Source organism: Dunckerocampus dactyliophorus, chromosome 11, assembly GCF_027744805.1.
Source record: "Dunckerocampus dactyliophorus isolate RoL2022-P2 chromosome 11, RoL_Ddac_1.1, whole genome shotgun sequence".
NCBI lineage: Eukaryota > Metazoa > Chordata > Actinopteri > Syngnathiformes > Syngnathidae > Dunckerocampus > Dunckerocampus dactyliophorus.
In genome coordinates this window covers 13,391,406-13,408,594 of record NC_072829.1, presented here as the reverse complement: position 1 = coordinate 13,408,594, position 17,189 = coordinate 13,391,406, and the positions used below count along the sequence as shown (strand labels likewise).

The following is a 17,189-nucleotide window of genomic DNA, read 5'->3' as shown; positions in this document are numbered from 1 at the left end:
ACAAAATCAAAGTTCACTGGACAACGTGCACCAGATTGTTTTTCTGGGTATGCGGTGTCCGCTCTTTGTGATGTACCAACCTTTGTCGCAAAGTGTTTGAAGTGTACGGCTATGTCGTGTTGGTTAAAAATCCATCTGAGTTTCTCAGATAAACCTGAGACGTACAAGATGACAATGTTAGTGCGTCTGCTACTCTTTTCTTCGTCATCGTCAAAGTTTTACAAATGACAAGCTGAGGTAAGCACAGGTTTTGAGGGGATCTGTCAGATGCTTATGCTCTTTCTCTTTGGCATGTGGGCTGGTGGGAAGATTATCAGCTCACATTGGGTTATTATGTTATGTCTGTCCATAAAGAATCACAGCAGTGTCTTGCTGGAATCAGTTTTGACCCATGACAATGTCACCTATGAATTAACTTGCAATATCTAAACTGAACATGATACTGTAGGTTAAAATGTGTCGTACTCTGCCACAAGGTACTCGATAAGCAACAGTCACGCGGTGGACATTTGTGCTTGTTCCTGTCTTTTTTGCCAGAGGCACAGCAGCAAGACCTTCGATAGCTCAGTTGGAAGAGCGGAGGACTGTAGTGGCGCAGGCTGGCATCCTTAGGTCGCCGGTTCAAGTCCGGCTCGAAGGACGAACCGTTTGCTTATGTTATGTCTGTCAGGAAAGAATAGCGGCAGTGTCATGTCCCAAAGAACTCCACTTACCAGTCGATGGAGTTTGACTTGATTCCGTGTCACGCATTCTGAAATAGGCAGCCTCAAAACTTCTGAGTGCAGGAGACTGGTGAAAGTGTGTCACGTCATAAAGTTCTTCTCATCATGCATAGGTAAGAATACTACAGACTGTACAAGACAATCTGACAAAAGAGCCCAAGTTGCCACGCACACGTCAAGATACTGCCCCTTGGTGGTCTCGAACCAACAACCTCTCGGTTAACAGATGAGCGTTGACGGGCCGACCAAAACAAGAGCAGAGATCAAGAAAGGAACCAGTGCTGCGTTGCTGCTGCAATTCACCCGTGCTTGTATGGTGTATATTCATCGAATTGTCCAAAGTTTCGTTTCACTTGCTCTTTGCACTTTTATCCTTCAGTCTGTTCATTGTGGGCATTAGTGGTTCACTTTTACAATTCTTGCCTGGGTCCAATTGCAGACCAATGCACTCTGTCTCTTTTAATAAATTTAATCAGAACTCATGTTGAAGAAGGACAAAGCCATTTTCGTGAGAAGCGCAAGACCCCTGATTCGTACCCAGAAAGTACTTTGCGCTCATCAAAACTAAAGCTGTTGTCGTGGACTGCAGTGTCTCGACTGTTATGCCAGAAAGCACAAGTCTCATCCAAAGTGGAGGGAATGCTGGTGGCGTGGCATGCGTTCGTATGACTTCGATTGAACAGAAGTAAACAGGACGTGCTGTGAGTCTCTGTGGCGCAATCGGTCAGCGCGCTCGGCTGTTAACCGGGAGGCTGGTGGTTCGAGACCACCCAGGGACGCTATCTTGCACTTTGTGTCTTGTACAGCACTTGTGTTCTTCCCAATTGGCAAACTGTTTGTCGAGGACAACTTGCGCCACGCTTGCAGAATTTCCGTCATCCCTTTTTGGCCTGACGCAAAGTACTCCTAACAAATGCTGTTGGCGCCACTTTGCCAAGTGAACAGGAAAAGGCAAGATGTTCAAGCTCCACTGCTTGAGATGGTCAAAGTGCCTGTCTTGCAAACAGGAGCTGCTGGGTTGAAATCCCAGCAGTCCCGTGCTGTTCTTTCTATGACTCTTTCACAGCTAGTTTTCGAACCACATATCTGCGAATCCGAAATGTTGCGTTGCAGAAAACCCTAATATTACACAGAATTGGATTGCCTGCAAAGGAAATGCCGTTTTCAATTTGGACACGACACTACCGGGATTCAGGAAACAGACCATTTCAAATGGGGTCCAAACACTTTCACAGCCAGTTGTCAAAAGCACACTGCAGCTTGCCTTGTTTTATGCATTCGATCAGAACTCATGTTGATCAAGTCACAGACTGCTGTTTGTTTGCTCGCAAGTCCGTGGAAATGATTACAGACTTGGGAAACACGGAAAGTGCGGTTGAAAGCATAAGCATTTACAACAGCACCAGCCAGGATTATAAGCACGAGACCATGCAATGCTTCTTTGTTGCTGCAATTCACCTATGGCTCTGGGAGTGAAATCTATGCGTATAATTATCATTATTGTTATATAAAGAACCCACAGTGTAGAGGCCCTTTCACTTTGCCGTGTCGGTAGGCCCTGTGGGTGTTTTTGACAGGCATTGGTGGTTCAATGGTAGAATTCTCGTCTGCCACGCGGGAGATCAGGGTCCGATTCCCGGCCAATGCAACAGCGCGGCTTTTACACCTTTGATCCAGAGGTCATGTTGGAAAAAGTACAAAGACCGTTGTTGTGACAAAGGCAGGACCTCTGGATTACATCCGAAACGTAGCAGCCTTGACTACCTTAGACGTGAGTATCAGCAAAATTCTGTCAAAAGTGGGATTCTAACCCACACTTTGTTATATACAGCAACCTCAATGAGATCCCGTCAACCGTCCGGCCTCATTCGCCTGACTACTGGGTTTTAAATGGTATTGCTACACGCTGCTGTTTGTTTCCAGGTGAGTCCGCATGAATCATGATGTCCTTGTGTAATGTCGGCGTCACAGTTGAAAGCATAGGCATGGCATTTGTAACAACACCAGACAAGAGTATAGATCAAGAAAGCAACCGATGCTGTGTTGTTGCTGCAACTGACCTGTGCTCCGAACGGTGAAATGTGTCAAATTGTCAAATTTAGGTCGTGCTTCCTCCTTGGAGTATGTTTTATCCTTCATTCTGCTCATCACTATTAGCCGTCCAGTTTTAGAATTCCCGCCTGCCACCCGGGAGACCAGGTCCGATTCCACACCCGTGCATCCAGTCTCTTTTAATACATTTCATCAGAACTCATGTTGAAAAGGACAAAAGACATTTTCATGAAAGAGGGGTCAACTTAGGTCACTGGTTCATATTCGTATCGAAGGACAAAACATTTGGTTATTAATTTATGTCTGTCAAAGAGTCACAACAGTGTCTTTTCCGAAGGGACGCCACTTCCGAGTCGATGGCGTTTGACTTGATTCCCTGTCACATCGTCTGAAATTGACAAAATCAAAGTTCACTGGACAACGTGCACCAGATTGTTTTTCTGGGTATGCGGTGTCCGCTCTTTGTGATGTACCAACCTTTGTCGCAAAGTGTTTGAAGTGTACGGCTATGTCGTGTTGGTTAAAAATCCATCTGAGTTTCTCAGATAAACCTGAGACGTACAAGATGACAATGTTAGTGCGTCTGCTACTCTTTTCTTCGTCATCGTCAAAGTTTTACAAATGACAAGCTGAGGTAAGCACAGGTTTTGAGGGGATCTGTCAGATGCTTATGCTCTTTCTCTTTGGCATGTGGGCTGGTGGGAAGATTATCAGCTCACATTGGGTTATTATGTTATGTCTGTCCATAAAGAATCACAGCAGTGTCTTGCTGGAATCAGTTTTGACCCATGACAATGTCACCTATGAATTAACTTGCAATATCTAAACTGAACATGATACTGTAGGTTAAAATGTGTCGTACTCTGCCACAAGGTACTCGATAAGCAACAGTCACGCGGTGGACATTTGTGCTTGTTCCTGTCTTTTTTGCCAGAGGCACAGCAGCAAGACCTTCGATAGCTCAGTTGGAAGAGCGGAGGACTGTAGTGGCGCAGGCTGGCATCCTTAGGTCGCCGGTTCAAGTCCGGCTCGAAGGACGAACCGTTTGCTTATGTTATGTCTGTCAGGAAAGAATAGCGGCAGTGTCATGTCCCAAAGAACTCCACTTACCAGTCGATGGAGTTTGACTTGATTCCGTGTCACGCATTCTGAAATAGGCAGCCTCAAAACTTCTGAGTGCAGGAGACTGGTGAAAGTGTGTCACGTCATAAAGTTCTTCTCATCATGCATAGGTAAGAATACTACAGACTGTACAAGACAATCTGACAAAAGAGCCCAAGTTGCCACGCACACGTCAAGATACTGCCCCTTGGTGGTCTCGAACCAACAACCTCTCGGTTAACAGATGAGCGTTGACGGGCCGACCAAAACAAGAGCAGAGATCAAGAAAGGAACCAGTGCTGCGTTGCTGCTGCAATTCACCCGTGCTTGTATGGTGTATATTCATCGAATTGTCCAAAGTTTCGTTTCACTTGCTCTTTGCACTTTTATCCTTCAGTCTGTTCATTGTGGGCATTAGTGGTTCACTTTTACAATTCTTGCCTGGGTCCAATTGCAGACCAATGCACTCTGTCTCTTTTAATAAATTTAATCAGAACTCATGTTGAAGAAGGACAAAGCCATTTTCGTGAGAAGCGCAAGACCCCTGATTCGTACCCAGAAAGTACTTTGCGCTCATCAAAACTAAAGCTGTTGTCGTGGACTGCAGTGTCTCGACTGTTATGCCAGAAAGCACAAGTCTCATCCAAAGTGGAGGGAATGCTGGTGGCGTGGCATGCGTTCGTATGACTTCGATTGAACAGAAGTAAACAGGACGTGCTGTGAGTCTCTGTGGCGCAATCGGTCAGCGCGCTCGGCTGTTAACCGGGAGGCTGGTGGTTCGAGACCACCCAGGGACGCTATCTTGCACTTTGTGTCTTGTACAGCACTTGTGTTCTTCCCAATTGGCAAACTGTTTGTCGAGGACAACTTGCGCCACGCTTGCAGAATTTCCGTCATCCCTTTTTGGCCTGACGCAAAGTACTCCTAACAAATGCTGTTGGCGCCACTTTGCCAAGTGAACAGGAAAAGGCAAGATGTTCAAGCTCCACTGCTTGAGATGGTCAAAGTGCCTGTCTTGCAAACAGGAGCTGCTGGGTTGAAATCCCAGCAGTCCCGTGCTGTTCTTTCTATGACTCTTTCACAGGTAGTTTTCGAACCACATATCTGCGAATCCGAAATGTTGCGTTGCAGAAAACCCTAATATTACACAGAATTGGATTGCCTGCAAAGGAAATGCCGTTTTCAATTTGGACACGACACTACCGGGATTCAGGAAACAGACCATTTCAAATGGGGTCCAAACACTTTCACAGCCAGTTGTCAAAAGCACACTGCAGCTTGCCTTGTTTTATGCATTCGATCAGAACTCATGTTGATCAAGTCACAGACTGCTGTTTGTTTGCTCGCAAGTCCGTGGAAATGATTACAGACTTGGGAAACACGGAAAGTGCGGTTGAAAGCATAAGCATTTACAACAGCACCAGCCAGGATTATAAGCACGAGACCATGCAATGCTTCTTTGTTGCTGCAATTCACCTATGGCTCTGGGAGTGAAATCTATGCGTATAATTATCATTATTGTTATATAAAGAACCCACAGTGTAGAGGCCCTTTCACTTTGCCGTGTCGGTAGGCCCTGTGGGTGTTTTTGACAGGCATTGGTGGTTCAATGGTAGAATTCTCGTCTGCCACGCGGGAGATCAGGGTCCGATTCCCGGCCAATGCAACAGCGCGGCTTTTACACCTTTGATCCAGAGGTCATGTTGGAAAAAGTACAAAGACCGTTGTTGTGACAAAGGCAGGACCTCTGGATTACATCCGAAACGTAGCAGCCTTGACTACCTTAGACGTGAGTATCAGCAAAATTCTGTCAAAAGTGGGATTCTAACCCACACTTTGTTATATACAGCAACCTCAATGAGATCCCGTCAACCGTCCGGCCTCATTCGCCTGACTACTGGGTTTTAAATGGTATTGCTACACGCTGCTGTTTGTTTCCAGGTGAGTCCGCATGAATCATGATGTCCTTGTGTAATGTCGGCGTCACAGTTGAAAGCATAGGCATGGCATTTGTAACAACACCAGACAAGAGTATAGATCAAGAAAGCAACCGATGCTGTGTTGTTGCTGCAACTGACCTGTGCTCCGAACGGTGAAATGTGTCAAATTGTCAAATTTAGGTCGTGCTTCCTCCTTGGAGTATGTTTTATCCTTCATTCTGCTCATCACTATTAGCCGTCCAGTTTTAGAATTCCCGCCTGCCACCCGGGAGACCAGGTCCGATTCCACACCCGTGCATCCAGTCTCTTTTAATACATTTCATCAGAACTCATGTTGAAAAGGACAAAAGACATTTTCATGAAAGAGGGGTCAACTTAGGTCACTGGTTCATATCCGTATCGAAGGACAAAACATTTGGTTATTAATTTATGTCTGTCAAAGAGTCACAACAGTGTCTTTTCCGAAGGGACGCCACTTCCGAGTCGATGGCGTTTGACTTGATTCCCTGTCACATCGTCTGAAATTGACAAAATCAAAGTTCACTGGACAACGTGCACCAGATTGTTTTTCTGGGTATGCGGTGTCCGCTCTTTGTGATGTACCAACCTTTGTCGCAAAGTGTTTGAAGTGTACGGCTATGTCGTGTTGGTTAAAAATCCATCTGAGTTTCTCAGATAAACCTGAGACGTACAAGATGACAATGTTAGTGCGTCTGCTACTCTTTTCTTCGTCATCGTCAAAGTTTTACAAATGACAAGCTGAGGTAAGCACAGGTTTTGAGGGGATCTGTCAGATGCTTATGCTCTTTCTCTTTGGCATGTGGGCTGGTGGGAAGATTATCAGCTCACATTGGGTTATTATGTTATGTCTGTCCATAAAGAATCACAGCAGTGTCTTGCTGGAATCAGTTTTGACCCATGACAATGTCACCTATGAATTAACTTGCAATATCTAAACTGAACATGATACTGTAGGTTAAAATGTGTCGTACTCTGCCACAAGGTACTCGATAAGCAACAGTCACGCGGTGGACATTTGTGCTTGTTCCTGTCTTTTTTGCCAGAGGCACAGCAGCAAGACCTTCGATAGCTCAGTTGGAAGAGCGGAGGACTGTAGTGGCGCAGGCTGGCATCCTTAGGTCGCCGGTTCAAGTCCGGCTCGAAGGACGAACCGTTTGCTTATGTTATGTCTGTCAGGAAAGAATAGCGGCAGTGTCATGTCCCAAAGAACTCCACTTACCAGTCGATGGAGTTTGACTTGATTCCGTGTCACGCATTCTGAAATAGGCAGCCTCAAAACTTCTGAGTGCAGGAGACTGGTGAAAGTGTGTCACGTCATAAAGTTCTTCTCATCATGCATAGGTAAGAATACTACAGACTGTACAAGACAATCTGACAAAAGAGCCCAAGTTGCCACGCACACGTCAAGATACTGCCCCTTGGTGGTCTCGAACCAACAACCTCTCGGTTAACAGATGAGCGTTGACGGGCCGACCAAAACAAGAGCAGAGATCAAGAAAGGAACCAGTGCTGCGTTGCTGCTGCAATTCACCCGTGCTTGTATGGTGTATATTCATCGAATTGTCCAAAGTTTCGTTTCACTTGCTCTTTGCACTTTTATCCTTCAGTCTGTTCATTGTGGGCATTAGTGGTTCACTTTTACAATTCTTGCCTGGGTCCAATTGCAGACCAATGCACTCTGTCTCTTTTAATAAATTTAATCAGAACTCATGTTGAAGAAGGACAAAGCCATTTTCGTGAGAAGCGCAAGACCCCTGATTCGTACCCAGAAAGTACTTTGCGCTCATCAAAACTAAAGCTGTTGTCGTGGACTGCAGTGTCTCGACTGTTATGCCAGAAAGCACAAGTCTCATCCAAAGTGGAGGGAATGCTGGTGGCGTGGCATGCGTTCGTATGACTTCGATTGAACAGAAGTAAACAGGACGTGCTGTGAGTCTCTGTGGCGCAATCGGTCAGCGCGCTCGGCTGTTAACCGGGAGGCTGGTGGTTCGAGACCACCCAGGGACGCTATCTTGCACTTTGTGTCTTGTACAGCACTTGTGTTCTTCCCAATTGGCAAACTGTTTGTCGAGGACAACTTGCGCCACGCTTGCAGAATTTCCGTCATCCCTTTTTGGCCTGACGCAAAGTACTCCTAACAAATGCTGTTGGCGCCACTTTGCCAAGTGAACAGGAAAAGGCAAGATGTTCAAGCTCCACTGCTTGAGATGGTCAAAGTGCCTGTCTTGCAAACAGGAGCTGCTGGGTTGAAATCCCAGCAGTCCCGTGCTGTTCTTTCTATGACTCTTTCACAGCTAGTTTTCGAACCACATATCTGCGAATCCGAAATGTTGCGTTGCAGAAAACCCTAATATTACACAGAATTGGATTGCCTGCAAAGGAAATGCCGTTTTCAATTTGGACACGACACTACCGGGATTCAGGAAACAGACCATTTCAAATGGGGTCCAAACACTTTCACAGCCAGTTGTCAAAAGCACACTGCAGCTTGCCTTGTTTTATGCATTCGATCAGAACTCATGTTGATCAAGTCACAGACTGCTGTTTGTTTGCTCGCAAGTCCGTGGAAATGATTACAGACTTGGGAAACACGGAAAGTGCGGTTGAAAGCATAAGCATTTACAACAGCACCAGCCAGGATTATAAGCACGAGACCATGCAATGCTTCTTTGTTGCTGCAATTCACCTATGGCTCTGGGAGTGAAATCTATGCGTATAATTATCATTATTGTTATATAAAGAACCCACAGTGTAGAGGCCCTTTCACTTTGCCGTGTCGGTAGGCCCTGTGGGTGTTTTTGACAGGCATTGGTGGTTCAATGGTAGAATTCTCGTCTGCCACGCGGGAGATCAGGGTCCGATTCCCGGCCAATGCAACAGCGCGGCTTTTACACCTTTGATCCAGAGGTCATGTTGGAAAAAGTACAAAGACCGTTGTTGTGACAAAGGCAGGACCTCTGGATTACATCCGAAACGTAGCAGCCTTGACTACCTTAGACGTGAGTATCAGCAAAATTCTGTCAAAAGTGGGATTCTAACCCACACTTTGTTATATACAGCAACCTCAATGAGATCCCGTCAACCGTCCGGCCTCATTCGCCTGACTACTGGGTTTTAAATGGTATTGCTACACGCTGCTGTTTGTTTCCAGGTGAGTCCGCATGAATCATGATGTCCTTGTGTAATGTCGGCGTCACAGTTGAAAGCATAGGCATGGCATTTGTAACAACACCAGACAAGAGTATAGATCAAGAAAGCAACCGATGCTGTGTTGTTGCTGCAACTGACCTGTGCTCCGAACGGTGAAATGTGTCAAATTGTCAAATTTAGGTCGTGCTTCCTCCTTGGAGTATGTTTTATCCTTCATTCTGCTCATCACTATTAGCCGTCCAGTTTTAGAATTCCCGCCTGCCACCCGGGAGACCAGGTCCGATTCCACACCCGTGCATCCAGTCTCTTTTAATACATTTCATCAGAACTCATGTTGAAAAGGACAAAAGACATTTTCATGAAAGAGGGGTCAACTTAGGTCACTGGTTCATATTCGTATCGAAGGACAAAACATTTGGTTATTAATTTATGTCTGTCAAAGAGTCACAACAGTGTCTTTTCCGAAGGGACGCCACTTCCGAGTCGATGGCGTTTGACTTGATTCCCTGTCACATCGTCTGAAATTGACAAAATCAAAGTTCACTGGACAACGTGCACCAGATTGTTTTTCTGGGTATGCGGTGTCCGCTCTTTGTGATGTACCAACCTTTGTCGCAAAGTGTTTGAAGTGTACGGCTATGTCGTGTTGGTTAAAAATCCATCTGAGTTTCTCAGATAAACCTGAGACGTACAAGATGACAATGTTAGTGCGTCTGCTACTCTTTTCTTCGTCATCGTCAAAGTTTTACAAATGACAAGCTGAGGTAAGCACAGGTTTTGAGGGGATCTGTCAGATGCTTATGCTCTTTCTCTTTGGCATGTGGGCTGGTGGGAAGATTATCAGCTCACATTGGGTTATTATGTTATGTCTGTCCATAAAGAATCACAGCAGTGTCTTGCTGGAATCAGTTTTGACCCATGACAATGTCACCTATGAATTAACTTGCAATATCTAAACTGAACATGATACTGTAGGTTAAAATGTGTCGTACTCTGCCACAAGGTACTCGATAAGCAACAGTCACGCGGTGGACATTTGTGCTTGTTCCTGTCTTTTTTGCCAGAGGCACAGCAGCAAGACCTTCGATAGCTCAGTTGGAAGAGCGGAGGACTGTAGTGGCGCAGGCTGGCATCCTTAGGTCGCCGGTTCAAGTCCGGCTCGAAGGACGAAACGTTTGCTTATGTTATGTCTGTCAGGAAAGAATAGCGGCAGTGTCATGTCCCAAAGAACTCCACTTACCAGTCGATGGAGTTTGACTTGATTCCGTGTCACGCATTCTGAAATAGGCAGCCTCAAAACTTCTGAGTGCAGGAGACTGGTGAAAGTGTGTCACGTCATAAAGTTCTTCTCATCATGCATAGGTAAGAATACTACAGACTGTACAAGACAATCTGACAAAAGAGCCCAAGTTGCCACGCACACGTCAAGATACTGCCCCTTGGTGGTCTCGAACCAACAACCTCTCGGTTAACAGATGAGCGTTGACGGGCCGACCAAAACAAGAGCAGAGATCAAGAAAGGAACCAGTGCTGCGTTGCTGCTGCAATTCACCCGTGCTTGTATGGTGTATATTCATCGAATTGTCCAAAGTTTCGTTTCACTTGCTCTTTGCACTTTTATCCTTCAGTCTGTTCATTGTGGGCATTAGTGGTTCACTTTTACAATTCTTGCCTGGGTCCAATTGCAGACCAATGCACTCTGTCTCTTTTAATAAATTTAATCAGAACTCATGTTGAAGAAGGACAAAGCCATTTTCGTGAGAAGCGCAAGACCCCTGATTCGTACCCAGAAAGTACTTTGCGCTCATCAAAACTAAAGCTGTTGTCGTGGACTGCAGTGTCTCGACTGTTATGCCAGAAAGCACAAGTCTCATCCAAAGTGGAGGGAATGCTGGTGGCGTGGCATGCGTTCGTATGACTTCGATTGAACAGAAGTAAACAGGACGTGCTGTGAGTCTCTGTGGCGCAATCGGTCAGCGCGCTCGGCTGTTAACCGGGAGGCTGGTGGTTCGAGACCACCCAGGGACGCTATCTTGCACTTTGTGTCTTGTACAGCACTTGTGTTCTTCCCAATTGGCAAACTGTTTGTCGAGGACAACTTGCGCCACGCTTGCAGAATTTCCGTCATCCCTTTTTGGCCTGACGCAAAGTACTCCTAACAAATGCTGTTGGCGCCACTTTGCCAAGTGAACAGGAAAAGGCAAGATGTTCAAGCTCCACTGCTTGAGATGGTCAAAGTGCCTGTCTTGCAAACAGGAGCTGCTGGGTTGAAATCCCAGCAGTCCCGTGCTGTTCTTTCTATGACTCTTTCACAGCTAGTTTTCGAACCACATATCTGCGAATCCGAAATGTTGCGTTGCAGAAAACCCTAATATTACACAGAATTGGATTGCCTGCAAAGGAAATGCCGTTTTCAATTTGGACACGACACTACCGGGATTCAGGAAACAGACCATTTCAAATGGGGTCCAAACACTTTCACAGCCAGTTGTCAAAAGCACACTGCAGCTTGCCTTGTTTTATGCATTCGATCAGAACTCATGTTGATCAAGTCACAGACTGCTGTTTGTTTGCTCGCAAGTCCGTGGAAATGATTACAGACTTGGGAAACACGGAAAGTGCGGTTGAAAGCATAAGCATTTACAACAGCACCAGCCAGGATTATAAGCACGAGACCATGCAATGCTTCTTTGTTGCTGCAATTCACCTATGGCTCTGGGAGTGAAATCTATGCGTATAATTATCATTATTGTTATATAAAGAACCCACAGTGTAGAGGCCCTTTCACTTTGCCGTGTCGGTAGGCCCTGTGGGTGTTTTTGACAGGCATTGGTGGTTCAATGGTAGAATTCTCGTCTGCCACGCGGGAGATCAGGGTCCGATTCCCGGCCAATGCAACAGCGCGGCTTTTACACCTTTGATCCAGAGGTCATGTTGGAAAAAGTACAAAGACCGTTGTTGTGACAAAGGCAGGACCTCTGGATTACATCCGAAACGTAGCAGCCTTGACTACCTTAGACGTGAGTATCAGCAAAATTCTGTCAAAAGTGGGATTCTAACCCACACTTTGTTATATACAGCAACCTCAATGAGATCCCGTCAACCGTCCGGCCTCATTCGCCTGACTACTGGGTTTTAAATGGTATTGCTACACGCTGCTGTTTGTTTCCAGGTGAGTCCGCATGAATCATGATGTCCTTGTGTAATGTCGGCGTCACAGTTGAAAGCATAGGCATGGCATTTGTAACAACACCAGACAAGAGTATAGATCAAGAAAGCAACCGATGCTGTGTTGTTGCTGCAACTGACCTGTGCTCCGAACGGTGAAATGTGTCAAATTGTCAAATTTAGGTCGTGCTTCCTCCTTGGAGTATGTTTTATCCTTCATTCTGCTCATCACTATTAGCCGTCCAGTTTTAGAATTCCCGCCTGCCACCCGGGAGACCAGGTCCGATTCCACACCCGTGCATCCAGTCTCTTTTAATACATTTCATCAGAACTCATGTTGAAAAGGACAAAAGACATTTTCATGAAAGAGGGGTCAACTTAGGTCACTGGTTCATATCCGTATCGAAGGACAAAACATTTGGTTATTAATTTATGTCTGTCAAAGAGTCACAACAGTGTCTTTTCCGAAGGGACGCCACTTCCGAGTCGATGGCGTTTGACTTGATTCCCTGTCACATCGTCTGAAATTGACAAAATCAAAGTTCACTGGACAACGTGCACCAGATTGTTTTTCTGGGTATGCGGTGTCCGCTCTTTGTGATGTACCAACCTTTGTCGCAAAGTGTTTGAAGTGTACGGCTATGTCGTGTTGGTTAAAAATCCATCTGAGTTTCTCAGATAAACCTGAGACGTACAAGATGACAATGTTAGTGCGTCTGCTACTCTTTTCTTCGTCATCGTCAAAGTTTTACAAATGACAAGCTGAGGTAAGCACAGGTTTTGAGGGGATCTGTCAGATGCTTATGCTCTTTCTCTTTGGCATGTGGGCTGGTGGGAAGATTATCAGCTCACATTGGGTTATTATGTTATGTCTGTCCATAAAGAATCACAGCAGTGTCTTGCTGGAATCAGTTTTGACCCATGACAATGTCACCTATGAATTAACTTGCAATATCTAAACTGAACATGATACTGTAGGTTAAAATGTGTCGTACTCTGCCACAAGGTACTCGATAAGCAACAGTCACGCGGTGGACATTTGTGCTTGTTCCTGTCTTTTTTGCCAGAGGCACAGCAGCAAGACCTTCGATAGCTCAGTTGGAAGAGCGGAGGACTGTAGTGGCGCAGGCTGGCATCCTTAGGTCGCCGGTTCAAGTCCGGCTCGAAGGACGAACCGTTTGCTTATGTTATGTCTGTCAGGAAAGAATAGCGGCAGTGTCATGTCCCAAAGAACTCCACTTACCAGTCGATGGAGTTTGACTTGATTCCGTGTCACGCATTCTGAAATAGGCAGCCTCAAAACTTCTGAGTGCAGGAGACTGGTGAAAGTGTGTCACGTCATAAAGTTCTTCTCATCATGCATAGGTAAGAATACTACAGACTGTACAAGACAATCTGACAAAAGAGCCCAAGTTGCCACGCACACGTCAAGATACTGCCCCTTGGTGGTCTCGAACCAACAACCTCTCGGTTAACAGATGAGCGTTGACGGGCCGACCAAAACAAGAGCAGAGATCAAGAAAGGAACCAGTGCTGCGTTGCTGCTGCAATTCACCCGTGCTTGTATGGTGTATATTCATCGAATTGTCCAAAGTTTCGTTTCACTTGCTCTTTGCACTTTTATCCTTCAGTCTGTTCATTGTGGGCATTAGTGGTTCACTTTTACAATTCTTGCCTGGGTCCAATTGCAGACCAATGCACTCTGTCTCTTTTAATAAATTTAATCAGAACTCATGTTGAAGAAGGACAAAGCCATTTTCGTGAGAAGCGCAAGACCCCTGATTCGTACCCAGAAAGTACTTTGCGCTCATCAAAACTAAAGCTGTTGTCGTGGACTGCAGTGTCTCGACTGTTATGCCAGAAAGCACAAGTCTCATCCAAAGTGGAGGGAATGCTGGTGGCGTGGCATGCGTTCGTATGACTTCGATTGAACAGAAGTAAACAGGACGTGCTGTGAGTCTCTGTGGCGCAATCGGTCAGCGCGCTCGGCTGTTAACCGGGAGGCTGGTGGTTCGAGACCACCCAGGGACGCTATCTTGCACTTTGTGTCTTGTACAGCACTTGTGTTCTTCCCAATTGGCAAACTGTTTGTCGAGGACAACTTGCGCCACGCTTGCAGAATTTCCGTCATCCCTTTTTGGCCTGACGCAAAGTACTCCTAACAAATGCTGTTGGCGCCACTTTGCCAAGTGAACAGGAAAAGGCAAGATGTTCAAGCTCCACTGCTTGAGATGGTCAAAGTGCCTGTCTTGCAAACAGGAGCTGCTGGGTTGAAATCCCAGCAGTCCCGTGCTGTTCTTTCTATGACTCTTTCACAGCTAGTTTTCGAACCACATATCTGCGAATCCGAAATGTTGCGTTGCAGAAAACCCTAATATTACACAGAATTGGATTGCCTGCAAAGGAAATGCCGTTTTCAATTTGGACACGACACTACCGGGATTCAGGAAACAGACCATTTCAAATGGGGTCCAAACACTTTCACAGCCAGTTGTCAAAAGCACACTGCAGCTTGCCTTGTTTTATGCATTCGATCAGAACTCATGTTGATCAAGTCACAGACTGCTGTTTGTTTGCTCGCAAGTCCGTGGAAATGATTACAGACTTGGGAAACACGGAAAGTGCGGTTGAAAGCATAAGCATTTACAACAGCACCAGCCAGGATTATAAGCACGAGACCATGCAATGCTTCTTTGTTGCTGCAATTCACCTATGGCTCTGGGAGTGAAATCTATGCGTATAATTATCATTATTGTTATATAAAGAACCCACAGTGTAGAGGCCCTTTCACTTTGCCGTGTCGGTAGGCCCTGTGGGTGTTTTTGACAGGCATTGGTGGTTCAATGGTAGAATTCTCGTCTGCCACGCGGGAGATCAGGGTCCGATTCCCGGCCAATGCAACAGCGCGGCTTTTACACCTTTGATCCAGAGGTCATGTTGGAAAAAGTACAAAGACCGTTGTTGTGACAAAGGCAGGACCTCTGGATTACATCCGAAACGTAGCAGCCTTGACTACCTTAGACGTGAGTATCAGCAAAATTCTGTCAAAAGTGGGATTCTAACCCACACTTTGTTATATACAGCAACCTCAATGAGATCCCGTCAACCGTCCGGCCTCATTCGCCTGACTACTGGGTTTTAAATGGTATTGCTACACGCTGCTGTTTGTTTCCAGGTGAGTCCGCATGAATCATGATGTCCTTGTGTAATGTCGGCGTCACAGTTGAAAGCATAGGCATGGCATTTGTAACAACACCAGACAAGAGTATAGATCAAGAAAGCAACCGATGCTGTGTTGTTGCTGCAACTGACCTGTGCTCCGAACGGTGAAATGTGTCAAATTGTCAAATTTAGGTCGTGCTTCCTCCTTGGAGTATGTTTTATCCTTCATTCTGCTCATCACTATTAGCCGTCCAGTTTTAGAATTCCCGCCTGCCACCCGGGAGACCAGGTCCGATTCCACACCCGTGCATCCAGTCTCTTTTAATACATTTCATCAGAACTCATGTTGAAAAGGACAAAAGACATTTTCATGAAAGAGGGGTCAACTTAGGTCACTGGTTCATATCCGTATCGAAGGACAAAACATTTGGTTATTAATTTATGTCTGTCAAAGAGTCACAACAGTGTCTTTTCCGAAGGGACGCCACTTCCGAGTCGATGGCGTTTGACTTGATTCCCTGTCACATCGTCTGAAATTGACAAAATCAAAGTTCACTGGACAACGTGCACCAGATTGTTTTTCTGGGTATGCGGTGTCCGCTCTTTGTGATGTACCAACCTTTGTCGCAAAGTGTTTGAAGTGTACGGCTATGTCGTGTTGGTTAAAAATCCATCTGAGTTTCTCAGATAAACCTGAGACGTACAAGATGACAATGTTAGTGCGTCTGCTACTCTTTTCTTCGTCATCGTCAAAGTTTTACAAATGACAAGCTGAGGTAAGCACAGGTTTTGAGGGGATCTGTCAGATGCTTATGCTCTTTCTCTTTGGCATGTGGGCTGGTGGGAAGATTATCAGCTCACATTGGGTTATTATGTTATGTCTGTCCATAAAGAATCACAGCAGTGTCTTGCTGGAATCAGTTTTGACCCATGACAATGTCACCTATGAATTAACTTGCAATATCTAAACTGAACATGATACTGTAGGTTAAAATGTGTCGTACTCTGCCACAAGGTACTCGATAAGCAACAGTCACGCGGTGGACATTTGTGCTTGTTCCTGTCTTTTTTGCCAGAGGCACAGCAGCAAGACCTTCGATAGCTCAGTTGGAAGAGCGGAGGACTGTAGTGGCGCAGGCTGGCATCCTTAGGTCGCCGGTTCAAGTCCGGCTCGAAGGACGAACCGTTTGCTTATGTTATGTCTGTCAGGAAAGAATAGCGGCAGTGTCATGTCCCAAAGAACTCCACTTACCAGTCGATGGAGTTTGACTTGATTCCGTGTCACGCATTCTGAAATAGGCAGCCTCAAAACTTCTGAGTGCAGGAGACTGGTGAAAGTGTGTCACGTCATAAAGTTCTTCTCATCATGCATAGGTAAGAATACTACAGACTGTACAAGACAATCTGACAAAAGAGCCCAAGTTGCCACGCACACGTCAAGATACTGCCCCTTGGTGGTCTCGAACCAACAACCTCTCGGTTAACAGATGAGCGTTGACGGGCCGACCAAAACAAGAGCAGAGATCAAGAAAGGAACCAGTGCTGCGTTGCTGCTGCAATTCACCCGTGCTTGTATGGTGTATATTCATCGAATTGTCCAAAGTTTCGTTTCACTTGCTCTTTGCACTTTTATCCTTCAGTCTGTTCATTGTGGGCATTAGTGGTTCACTTTTACAATTCTTGCCTGGGTCCAATTGCAGACCAATGCACTCTGTCTCTTTTAATAAATTTAATCAGAACTCATGTTGAAGAAGGACAAAGCCATTTTCGTGAGAAGCGCAAGACCCCTGATTCGTACCCAGAAAGTACTTTGCGCTCATCAAAACTAAAGCTGTTGTCGTGGACTGCAGTGTCTCGACTGTTATGCCAGAAA

At 45.8% G+C, this 17,189-nt stretch overlaps 16 non-coding genes across 16 annotated transcripts; all 16 read left to right on the top strand.

The window, feature by feature from the left end:
• The first annotated feature begins 553 nt into the window (after positions 1-553).
• trnay-gua (transfer RNA tyrosine (anticodon GUA)) lies at positions 554-640 on the top strand. The gene is given in 2 exon segments: positions 554-590; positions 605-640. It is a non-coding gene; the product is annotated as a tRNA-Tyr (tRNA).
• A 787-nt stretch (positions 641-1,427) lies between these two features.
• On the top strand, positions 1,428-1,501 carry trnan-guu (transfer RNA asparagine (anticodon GUU)). The gene has a single exon. It is a non-coding gene; the product is annotated as a tRNA-Asn (tRNA).
• A 798-nt stretch (positions 1,502-2,299) lies between these two features.
• trnag-gcc (transfer RNA glycine (anticodon GCC)) lies at positions 2,300-2,370 on the top strand. The gene has a single exon. It is a non-coding gene; the product is annotated as a tRNA-Gly (tRNA).
• Positions 2,371-3,724: 1,354 nt separating this feature from the next.
• Positions 3,725-3,811, top strand: trnay-gua (transfer RNA tyrosine (anticodon GUA)). The gene is given in 2 exon segments: positions 3,725-3,761; positions 3,776-3,811. It is a non-coding gene; the product is annotated as a tRNA-Tyr (tRNA).
• Positions 3,812-4,598: 787 nt separating this feature from the next.
• Positions 4,599-4,672, top strand: trnan-guu (transfer RNA asparagine (anticodon GUU)). Its single transcript has one exon. It is a non-coding gene; the product is annotated as a tRNA-Asn (tRNA).
• Positions 4,673-5,470: 798 nt separating this feature from the next.
• Positions 5,471-5,541, top strand: trnag-gcc (transfer RNA glycine (anticodon GCC)). Its single transcript has one exon. It is a non-coding gene; the product is annotated as a tRNA-Gly (tRNA).
• A 1,354-nt stretch (positions 5,542-6,895) lies between these two features.
• trnay-gua (transfer RNA tyrosine (anticodon GUA)) lies at positions 6,896-6,982 on the top strand. The gene is given in 2 exon segments: positions 6,896-6,932; positions 6,947-6,982. It is a non-coding gene; the product is annotated as a tRNA-Tyr (tRNA).
• A 787-nt stretch (positions 6,983-7,769) lies between these two features.
• Positions 7,770-7,843, top strand: trnan-guu (transfer RNA asparagine (anticodon GUU)). The gene has a single exon. It is a non-coding gene; the product is annotated as a tRNA-Asn (tRNA).
• A 798-nt stretch (positions 7,844-8,641) lies between these two features.
• Positions 8,642-8,712, top strand: trnag-gcc (transfer RNA glycine (anticodon GCC)). Its single transcript has one exon. It is a non-coding gene; the product is annotated as a tRNA-Gly (tRNA).
• Positions 8,713-10,066: 1,354 nt separating this feature from the next.
• On the top strand, positions 10,067-10,153 carry trnay-gua (transfer RNA tyrosine (anticodon GUA)). Its single transcript is given in 2 exon segments — positions 10,067-10,103; positions 10,118-10,153. It is a non-coding gene; the product is annotated as a tRNA-Tyr (tRNA).
• Positions 10,154-10,940: 787 nt separating this feature from the next.
• trnan-guu (transfer RNA asparagine (anticodon GUU)) lies at positions 10,941-11,014 on the top strand. The gene has a single exon. It is a non-coding gene; the product is annotated as a tRNA-Asn (tRNA).
• A 798-nt stretch (positions 11,015-11,812) lies between these two features.
• trnag-gcc (transfer RNA glycine (anticodon GCC)) lies at positions 11,813-11,883 on the top strand. The gene has a single exon. It is a non-coding gene; the product is annotated as a tRNA-Gly (tRNA).
• Positions 11,884-13,237: 1,354 nt separating this feature from the next.
• trnay-gua (transfer RNA tyrosine (anticodon GUA)) lies at positions 13,238-13,324 on the top strand. Its single transcript is given in 2 exon segments — positions 13,238-13,274; positions 13,289-13,324. It is a non-coding gene; the product is annotated as a tRNA-Tyr (tRNA).
• A 787-nt stretch (positions 13,325-14,111) lies between these two features.
• trnan-guu (transfer RNA asparagine (anticodon GUU)) lies at positions 14,112-14,185 on the top strand. The gene has a single exon. It is a non-coding gene; the product is annotated as a tRNA-Asn (tRNA).
• A 798-nt stretch (positions 14,186-14,983) lies between these two features.
• Positions 14,984-15,054, top strand: trnag-gcc (transfer RNA glycine (anticodon GCC)). Its single transcript has one exon. It is a non-coding gene; the product is annotated as a tRNA-Gly (tRNA).
• A 1,354-nt stretch (positions 15,055-16,408) lies between these two features.
• Positions 16,409-16,495, top strand: trnay-gua (transfer RNA tyrosine (anticodon GUA)). The gene is given in 2 exon segments: positions 16,409-16,445; positions 16,460-16,495. It is a non-coding gene; the product is annotated as a tRNA-Tyr (tRNA).
• The last annotated feature ends 694 nt before the right edge of the window (positions 16,496-17,189 follow it).